The 11144-nt window shown below is 32.7% G+C and overlaps 1 pseudogene; it reads right to left on the reverse strand.

Annotated features, from left to right (window-relative positions):
* The window catches only part of LOC102592009 (vacuolar amino acid transporter 1-like), a 12194-nt pseudogene extending 11156 nt beyond the window's left edge, over nucleotides 1-1038 (reverse strand).
* Nucleotides 1039-11144: the final 10106 nt, after the last annotated feature.

Below are 11144 nucleotides of genomic sequence, written 5' to 3' on the forward strand. Positions count from 1 at the left end.
GTCGTGGTTTAGCTTTCCAGCTCGCATACTCGTACATTCCATGTACTGATGCCAGTTGGCCTGCATCGTCTTATGATGCAGATACAGGTACCCCGGATCAGCATCCTGCACGTCGTTGATCCAGCTGAGCACTCCAGAGTCTGTGGTGAGCCTCCTTGCATTCCGGAGGACTCAATTATTTTGTGTACTTAGTTTTGTTCTATTAGGATGTTGCGGGGTCTGTCCCCACATCCATCTCAGTATATTAGAGGCTTTATAGACAGTCAGTCAGTCAGTAGTTTTGAGTCTCTCATCCATGTATATGTATGTATATGTAAATATTCTATTTTGAGACTCGAGTTGCCCTTTTGGGCCATATTTTTATCAGTTAAGTTGTTTATGTCTTTGCATGGCATTGAGTTATTCTGTTGAGTCAGGTTTCCACTGAGTTAAGAAAGCCAGGCCAAGGGTTCGCTTGGGGCCAACAATGGTCTCCGAGTGCCGGTCCCTCCCAGGGTGTAGGCTCGGGGCGTGACATAGGGTTTGAAGAGGGTATTTGGTGTATATGCAATATTATCCCTACCTTATGAGGGTAAAGAGGTTGTTTCCGCTACAACCTTAACTCAAGTAAAGCATAACAAAACAAGAAGGAAAAAAGAATACCAGTAGCACCAACAAATAATACGATAACTGAAATAAAAGAAACATCATATAAAAATAAGAAGTATAAGAAAGTAGGCGGAAAAATACTAATACCACTGATAAAGGAAACTAGACAGCACGACTATCTACTAGCCTTTTTACACCAATTCACGACCTTCATGTCCTCCTATTTTGATTCTTGGATCAAATCTTCGATAAGATTATGACTTATTTCTACTTTTGGATGTGTCTTGAAAATAACAAAAAATAATGAGATGTTTACCTGATAATGCATTAATACCATTGAAACATGTTCTAAAGAAAGAGGTTCCTTTACTAGGCATCATAATTTGTGGAATCTGATTTTGAGACTCAATTTTCTCCACACTATGGGATTCCATATTTTTTGAGTGCCAAAATTAACATCAAAACGCTAGTTTATATATTGGGTTTTGGCAAATATGTCTAGAAAAAAATATATTCTATCTCTATATTTTTAGTTATTAATTCAAAACTCAATCAATAAAAAGCTAGATTCCCAAACTCATGGAGATGTAGGGGATGGCGTTCTGCGAGGGGCGTTCAACCACTTGACGATAAGGAGAGGGGCGTTGAAATATTTTCTATTTCACATCGTATTTCTCACTCTTTTTAATAGCTTTAAAAAATTATGTATATTTTTACATTTGAAAAAAAATATTAATTTCTCGTTTGATTATTAATGACACTGTATTGTCATGATGCACTAAGAAGCAGGATTGACAAATTTCTAGATCAACAAGTTTCTGAATTAATTAACACCCAAAAAAGTTTGTTCATCCTATAAGATAAGTTTTGACCCGCTAAAATTTTATTCTTGTATGCCTATTTATTTTGGTATTATTTTTTAAGAGAATTTTGTCCTATTTGGTCCCGCTCTCCCCTATTTCATCATATTCTTCTATACGGATATCGTCATTAAATTTATATTTTTAGAAGTAATTAACATTCTTTGTAAATATCTCTAAAATCTATAGCAGCTTTGGATCTAATGGCTATTAATTGTTGATAAAATGCATTATCACTCTTTGTTAATGTGTATATGTTAAGAAAGACCAAGGTCTTCTAATTCTAGGATACCTATACACAAATATACCTATTAGTCTCTTTTATTATTTTCTTCTCTTTATTTTTCATTATGATTTTGTTTTTCAATTGTTTTTACTATTCGACTTTTGTATTGAAACATTTAAATCTAATATGTAATTAATAGTTATCTATGTTTTTCATTAAAATAATAACTCAATTTGCACGTGCATACACTTCCTACTATAATTTTAAAAAAAATTTGCATCCATTAAAAATGTCCTTTAGAAAACCTCATTTATACTAAATTAAAATCTCAATTTATATGGGATTTTTTTTGTTTAATTTTGGAATATATCAATCCGCACGGTTTTGCACGAATCTTTATTATAATGAGTATATTATAATTTATAGTACTACAATACTAAACTTTTTAATTTAATAAACAAGAATGGATTCTATCTAGTACAAAAATAAAAATATTCTTTTTCATCAAGCAATATGTTGGACATGAAACTTGACTCTGGCTCTTCCTCTTTATTATGCAACGTTAATTGGATATGAAATTTTATTGCTTTAGCGGTTTTGGTAATAGTTTAGATTCTTTTAAGTATCAGATTACTTATTCTTAATGGCTTGAGGTATTTTTTTAACGAACTAATTAGTCAATAACCTGATCGAAAATTACAATAAATTATATTTATACCATTCGATATATAAAGTTTATTTTCATATTTTATTTCTAATTGTCTCAAACTCTCGATTACTGTACAATGTGTCTGTGTTTATATATACTTTTGAGAAAGATGCAAAATTTGTCAAGTCATGTGCATGGTTCATTTGGTTTGTTACCTTGTTTATAAGTGATTTTTATTGATTTTTTGGTGTCAAATCTTAACGGTTAAATCGATAAACGATAAACTGATACCGTTAATACTTGATGGTTCTAGAACATTTTAGCATATCTACAAACCGATAAATTAAACTTTAAAATCGAATCGATCGCTGATTAATCAATCTGTGGTGCTAAACGTCGATTCAGAAGAAGTCACAAGCCAATCTTCATACACTAAAAGTTTAACTTTTTATCACATTAATATTTTTCTATCTCATTCCAATCCTCTTCTCTATTTTTTGGTGTTTTATATAGTGTTTTCTTTTAATTTACATTGAGAATATTATCCTCAAAATATTTTAAATTTTTATACGAATCTACATTTTTTGCTATTCTTAATTAATATTGGAATATATAGGAAAAAATCACTTCGCAAATTCAACGAGCTAGGTTTTTTGACATGAGGGAAATTTTCCTAGTGTTTTTCATGAAGTTCCACTTCTTCCTTTTTATATAACTAGTTTTTGGGAACGTGCGTTGCACATTTGTCTCTTGTAATTACTACAAGATTTCTATATAGTAAAAAAAAATGAATTTCATAATAGAAAATATGCGTGTATTTCACTCTACTTGTATAAATATTTGTAAATGATTTAAACACAATTACAATATTTATAAATAGTTATTCATAAAATTAAGTAATCAAAAGAGAAGGAGTGTAACACCAAATTAAAGTTTAACATCAAATGGACAATCTAACAATCATATCAAATAGTTTTAAGAAATTGTATCATTTTGATACGTAAATTTCACACTAGTTATTAGTGTGAAGATGTCATAAAATGTTTGAAGAGAATATATAAAAATTTATCAATATCTATTACATTATTATAGCATCACAATAAATTATACAATTTCAGATGTACATTATGTTCATCCCACAAATATTCGAAAATAAGATGAAATAGAATAGACTAAAAAACAATAAAATAGCTAATGAATTCTAAAACTTTTTAAAATAACAAGAATTAAAGAGAGAAACAATTCCAGTTTAAAAGAATGGAGGAACTTCCTCAATAACTAACAAAAGCATAAATAGTTTTACCTCTTTTTTGTTGCATATGTGATGAACAATAACATCCATCAACAATTATACATTAGAATAACTAAGTGTATGCATTAACATAAAGTGGTTGTGATGAGCAATATAATCACATCCACTAATAATCATCCATCAACAATTATACATCGTAATAACAAAGTGTATGCATTAATATAAAGTGATTTTGAAAACAACTTTTTGGTATGTATAATTATAAGTCAAGAATTATAAAAGTCATTTAAAAATTGATGACATACATAACATTTATGAGAATCATATTGGTTAAAGTTGGGATATATAAAGTTTCTAACTAAAATCTAAATATGTGTGCCATATTAAGATGTCTGGTAATTCAAAGGACGTTTTGTTGTTTAATGTTTAAGGATATTTCAGTTTTTAAAGGATATAATTTACTGTCTTTTGTTGTTCAGAAACACTTCATCTACCAAACTTCATTTTAGAATTCCTTGAATTAATTCTATCGAGAAATATAATGGATTAATACCATATAATTGTTATTTAATATTTTATTAATTAGTTTTTTTAATAATAACACTTCATCTACCAAACTCCATTTTAGAATTCTGTGAATTAATTCTATCTAGAAATATAATGAATCAATACCATTTAATTATTACTTAATATTTTTTTAATAATATTTAAATTTAGTGAAGGGGTAAAATCGTAATCCAACTTTGAAGTTAAGATCTTCCCACTTATAATAATATATATGATATAATAATTTGTGGAGAATGTAAATTTTTCCTTTGACTATAATGTCTTACTGTCACACCCCAAATCCGGATGTGATGGCACGTGTCCATTTCCCACCGGACACGTCAGCCTAACCCAACCACAATGATAGAGAAGTAGAAATACGAGAATAAAAGATAATAAATAAGCGGAAGACTTTAATTAAGACTCAACACTACCCAGAATTTGATTGTCACATGTACAAACCTCTAAATATAGAATTCGAATAAAAATATACAAGTCTCAGAGTATAGTTCTCGAATAGAACAAAACTGAAAGTAAAGATAACTCAAGGGCACGTCTGGAATGAACCGCTACCTCTCGAGTATGTCCCAAAGCTCAATCTGCTAAAGAAAATACTAAGCCGAATCTGAGAGAGCTGTCAACCTACACAATTGTGTAGAAGCAAGGGTGAGTACCGAAAACCACAGGTACTCGCAAGTAACTCTAAACTAAGCAAAACTAGCAGCTACAAACAACTCCTTTCAATCCCAACCCAACCACCAAAGCTTCAATCTAACAGCAAACCAACCAACCTATACTAAACAGATCATATTCAACAGCCAGAACCAACAGTATATCCTCATCAACCTCAGATCAACAAATAAGAGCAAGTAGATCAAATTCCACATAAGAAGGGTAAACCGATACAATCCACACATCACAGACAAAGATAAGGCAAATGCGATGCAAAATGCAATAATGATGTCATGTAGTCGTGATGCATGTCTGTCCTACGATACACATCTGTTGACGTAATCAGTCCGCGCTGAATACTCAAATCAGAACCCATGGGGGCCACACATGGACCATGTATCCCCGCCGGAACCAGATCCCATCGGCATCCAAATCGCTAGCCGGAACCAGATGCCATCGGCATCCAAATCGCTAGTCTCAACCGTGTCTCATATCCATCCATCCTCATATCAGTGTCTCAGAACTCATGCAACAGATAGTTCACACATGGGATGAATAATGAATATGCACATGTCATCAATCACAATCATATCACGATCACATCATAGTATTACACATCATCTGTCTCAATCACAACCATATCACGACCACATCATAGTATTACACATCATCTGTCTCAATCACAACCATATCACGACCACATCATAGTATTACACATCATCTGTCTCAATCACAACCATATCACGACCACATCATAGTATTACACATCATCTGTCTCAATCACAACCATATCACGACCACATCATAGTATTACACATCATCTGTCTCAATCACAACCATATCACGACCACATCATAGTATTACACATCATCTGTTTCAACATCAATGTCTGTATCAATCATAGCCTACTCATGCTCTTCTATCCCCTCAATATCAGTTATCACATGACTTATTCAACAAATTCAAGTCACATATAACACATTTAGCTCGTTTTATTCCCCATCTTTCATTTACAACAATTCCAATCAACAAATAAAACCCATCCTCAATCCCCATTACTCCCCAACACAATTAGGAAAGTAGTCATGCGTAGTCTAAGAGTTTTACAAAGTTTGGAAGCCACTTGCCTTAAAACGAACTCCAAAAGTTACTTGACTTGAGCCTTTCCTTTCCGAGTAGAATCCGGATCACGATAATCTATTCAAACAATTATTCACAATCACAATTCGAGTCCAATGACACCAAAATCAAGAAATTTAGGGAAAAAGGGCAAAACGGTCCAAAAGTCTCATACCGGAAAACGATACCCAAATCTGGAAATTTTTTATGTAAAATGATCCTTAAAGTATTTGGAAGCTAATGGTGAAAACCAATTTGAAAACGGAGTTGAAATCAATTCACAAACTCAATTTGAAGGAAAATCCACGTTCTTGAAGAAGCCTAAAATATTCGGATCCAAAACCCCGACTCGAAAATGAAATATCTCTTGAAAAACATCTTACCCATGCTTAGATAAGTTCAAATATGAAATTTCATCAAAAACGGAGTTAAGATCGACCTTGAAATTCTCAATTTATCAAACTTTAACTTTACCGGGAAAGTCCAAATTGTACGCGGTTAATATGATGAAAATAATCGATGAATCAATAATTTTATGTTAAAATCAGTTTACCCATAACATAAGGATCGTAAATATACCTTTTTCATCAAAAAGGGAGTCCAAATCGATAAAACCCCAATTTTTCCCAAGAGGTTTACGGATAGGGAAAATAAAACCAGATAAAGAAATTATGAGAAAATGTCGAATTGAAGATTGAATACTAACCCTCATATTAATTCAAGAAGAAACCCGTAAGAATCACTCCATTCCGATCTCTAGAACTCCCGATATGCTCAAAATACCAAATGAACACAGTCTGAGATTTTTATAACAGTACATGGCTGTTATGCACCAGAAAAACAGCAGTTAATCTTTCACTAAAAAGGCCGTAATTTCCTCATACGATAGTGAAATGACCCGATTCTTTTTTGTAAATGTCTTAAATAATGATACGGACCTGCTCATTCAATCGGAGCTCAATTTCATGCTCGTTTGCCCAGTCAAATATCATTTCTACTCGGTAAACAATTATTTCTTATTTGCGATAAAAGTCCAATCTCGGGTTAGCGAAAATGCACCAAAATTTGCAGATAAGTCCTATAATTCATGCTCAAAATTTCAGAACCTTCATAATAATTTTTCGACGTCTAAAACTAATAATGAACCCTGTAGTTGCCACAATTTGCTGAAATAGTGTCAAAGCATCCAAGAAGCTTAAAAGCTCACCCAAAACTCATTTGGCACTTCCCGAACACAAACCAAATATGCTACTAGCTTGAAAATGACATTTCGGACTCAATGAAATCGTCAGAATTTGAATTCGAGGTCTCCTTGCCCCGGTATCCGATAAGGCGTCAAGAAACTAACTTTAGGCTCAAAAACTCGAAACGCACTCGGGGCCTCTAAAATTCAACCAAGACTCATTCTAGACTTAGAATCACCCCCTGAATCCAACGGTGCCCTCAGAATTCCATTTCGAGCACCGAAACCTCGTTTGTTGACCAAAGTCAACTCTTGATCAAAATTTCACAATTTTTGCAACTTAGGACCTCAAATCTTCGTTTTAACTCCAAATTCGACTCCGTAAATTCTCATAGACCCGTTTCGACATTCTAAAACGGCTGGAATTGACGGAAATCCGATTCGAGTCTCGAAACTCCAAATGACTCGAAATAGCACTTTTAACCAAACTTTAACTCTTAAAAACTCAACTTTCCAAAAACTCAACTTTTCATCAATTTTCCTTCAAACCAACTTCGAAAATACAACAATTAGGACTCGGGGCAACTATCGGGAGGGGTAAAACGGTCATTTTATGAAAATTTCCAAAAATGACTTTTAGGGTCATTACAAGGCTAACCTTAGACAAAATCTTGGCTAAGTGGGGTGTTGGTCATATGAGGATGAGTGGGGTGTAATGTCTAGGCTTCGTTGATATTTTCTTGTAGCCAAGAAATTAAGGAACCTATAGTGCTTTACATAATTGAATTCAGGTAAGTAGAACTCTCAAAATTGATCTTGGCATCGAAAGGGATAGATCGGGACGTCAAGGGAAGTATGTGTGTTGTGAAAAAGGCACTTTTCAGAAATTTCCGAAGCAGCAATACTACTTTCGCATAGTCCCTACCGTGAGAGGCTCCCGCCATAGTGAGCGTGTGCAGGTTCTATAGCGGGGTAAGTTCCGCTATAACGGATTTGGCATTAAAGGAATTAATCTAATATAATCAAATGAGAGACATATGTACAGTCCTACACAAAATTGACATCCTTTTACCAAAAATGTTTAGCAAAAAATTAAGTCTAAAAAAGTTGGCACTACGTAGCTAAATTTTTCATCTTTGTATTTAAAAAATAATAATCTCTCTAATACTAAGAATTTAGCTATCCAACCCTTCGGGGTGGCCCAGTGGTTTGGGCTTGAGACTTTCATGTTGGAGGTCTCAAGTTCTAAACCCCTTGCCAGCGAAAGCAAGGGGTTTGCCTTCTGGGTCGAGTTCGTTGCACTGGGATTGCCTAGTACGAGTTACCTCTCCTATGAGCGAGAGTTTATTCTCTACGAACACAAGGGGTATCGGCTTCGGGTTTCCCTTGTCATGAAAAAAGAAGAAGAAAGGAATTTAGCTATCCATGTTTTTATTTATAGTAAGTATATTAGTTAGACTATTTTAAAAGAAATTTCTTATTTCACGTTGGATATCCCTAAAATTAGAAATTCGATTATTTTGTTTCCCTTATTGCATTTACCGGATATCCCTTATTTTAGAGATTCAATTATTTCATTTCAACCCTTTTTTGTTGAAGTAACTATTAGTTAAAATACTTTATTTTTGCAGCAAAATTGATTAAAGTTTTTCAAACCTATTTTTCAAACTTAAGATACCACATTGAAGTTTATAATTAGAAAAAAAATTCACATCTAATAAGTTGACCATTTGAAATTAGAAACTCACATGGAAACACTAATTTTACTTGTACGCCAATGTCCCTAGTCGTCTAATTAAATTATACATAGTCTTTTTTTATAAATAGAAAAGTATTTTAATATATAAGTGCGTAATTATTAGTACTAAATAAAAATTATTTGGAAACACTAATGTTACTTGTACGCCAAAGCCCCAAATCATCCAAGTTATAAAATATTTTTTTTCTTTTTATTTTATCTTTTGAATTGTTTACTTGAATACTTAATTTACTGATCATTGACCTTCATAGTTAGCTATTTTCTCATGTACGAGTCCTTTTTTTTTTTAATTTCTCTTTTGATATCCAGTGTTCATATTGGAGTCCATTAAATTTGAATTTCGACAATTTTGTATGATATATTTCGAAAATGACTCTCCCAACAAAATTGTTTTTATTCCTACAAGTACAAACCATACATGAGTCTGATAATCTCAACTATCTCACCATCATCCATATTGATCATCACGAGGTTAACTATGAAGAGATCTAGGATATGTTTGGATATGTGATACGGAGTCAAATGATGATTTGTTTCAGATTTAAATTTTCATGATTTAAAAGCATGATGGTGTCCAAAGTGGCATGTTCCTATGATGACCTCAAGTTAATACTACAATGAAAAGAATTGGATTCATAGTAAAAAATTTATTAGATTTCTTAGTGTGTATAGACAAAACTACTCTGTATCCCATAGTTTCTTATTCTTCTATATGAACATTGATTGTTGGTGAACTTGCCAAATTTCTTCTCTGTTCAGTTTTATGTTCTTTTTTCCAGAATTGATGCTGAATACTGCATCACAAATATCATTTGTGTCAAGTTCACATTTTCTTTTATCCCGATCTTCCTAGTGATATGTGGGACAAACATCGTTATAAGTTGTCCAAGTTGCCAAGAAATAGTTCGATTTGATAGCTGCAACTGTTATCTTACTCTTCCACAAGTTGAACTACTCCAATAATCTATCCAGAAACGTTTAAGTTCCATTTCAGGTTCTTCAATCTGCATCTTATCTTGGTAAGTATTTCTTTATCCTTAATCAAAGGTCTTGAGTTATGAAGTCACCTTTGGTAGAGAATGATTTAACTTCCAAAAGTGGGATTTTTCGGTGTGAATTTTAATTAATTGGATCCCAAAGAAAATATTGAACATCAAATGTCAAATACTAAGCAATAATAAGAAGAAAAGAAAGGAAGAGAAATGCTTTTACCAAAATATCATTTTTTACGCTATTTATGCTATCAAATAAGGTAAACAGGGGTTGTTATGGTATAGTGGATAGGGCTACATTTTTAATTAGAGTTCTCGAGTTCGAGTTTTTGGTATAGAAAAATCCTTGATATGAAACGCTATTTCTGAATGAAGTCCTATTCAACGAGAATCCAAATTAGAAATCCTTGATATGGAACGCTACTTCTGCATGAGATCCTATTCAACGCAAATCCAAATTAGTCGGACTACAATACGGACAATCAAACAGCGGGTTGAAAGCTAAAAAAAATAATCTAAAAATAAGGACTAAGAAATTCAAAATTTTGATTTTAGATCATACATTCAAATTCTAGGTAGAATTCACATCAATCACATGGTTGCATGCGTATCCCACTCCAAATGATATATTGTTTAAATTTTATATTATTAGTAGATAATAATGGAGAACACTTCTAGATACTTTCAATTTTTCAACCAAGAGACAAAAAGTAAAAAGGGGGGCGGCTATGAGAATCTATTGTGTGCAATATTAAATTGATGTTGCACTTGGGAGAATGTGGAAACCATAATGTTATTTCAATTAGATCTAAAAAAAATAGGGAGAAGTGATTCCTAAATTCAAACTTAATATTAGTCGCGAATCCAAAATTTTCACTAAAAATATAAAAAATCCTAATTTTCATATATTTAATATAATCACCTTATTTCCTCTTTCTACGAGCATGTGTTCAACTTTTTCGTATTATTATGTCCACTTGTTGTCAACTTTATGTTATTTTTCCATCCACTTGTTATTAAATACTTTCTAAAACAGTACGACTATCCTATTTTATGTGCATAAATAGAAGAACTACTTACTAGCTTAATTGGTTTGTACAACACAAAAGATTCATAGTAGCTAGATAGAAGAAAACGAATACGACTACATATCGCGAGAATGACTTGAGGGTATGTGATTCTCATGTTCTTGATCGCTGCAGTTGTCCTCTGCAGCCATCAGCAAGCGGTGGCGAAAAACATCGCCAGCGCGACCACTAGTTGCAGCGATAGTGATAAGGGGAAATTAAAGAAGTGCA

The sequence above is a fragment of the Solanum tuberosum genome, unplaced genomic scaffold, assembly GCF_000226075.1.
Source record: "Solanum tuberosum cultivar DM 1-3 516 R44 unplaced genomic scaffold, SolTub_3.0 scf00979, whole genome shotgun sequence".
In the NCBI taxonomy this organism is placed as follows: domain Eukaryota; kingdom Viridiplantae; phylum Streptophyta; class Magnoliopsida; order Solanales; family Solanaceae; genus Solanum; species Solanum tuberosum.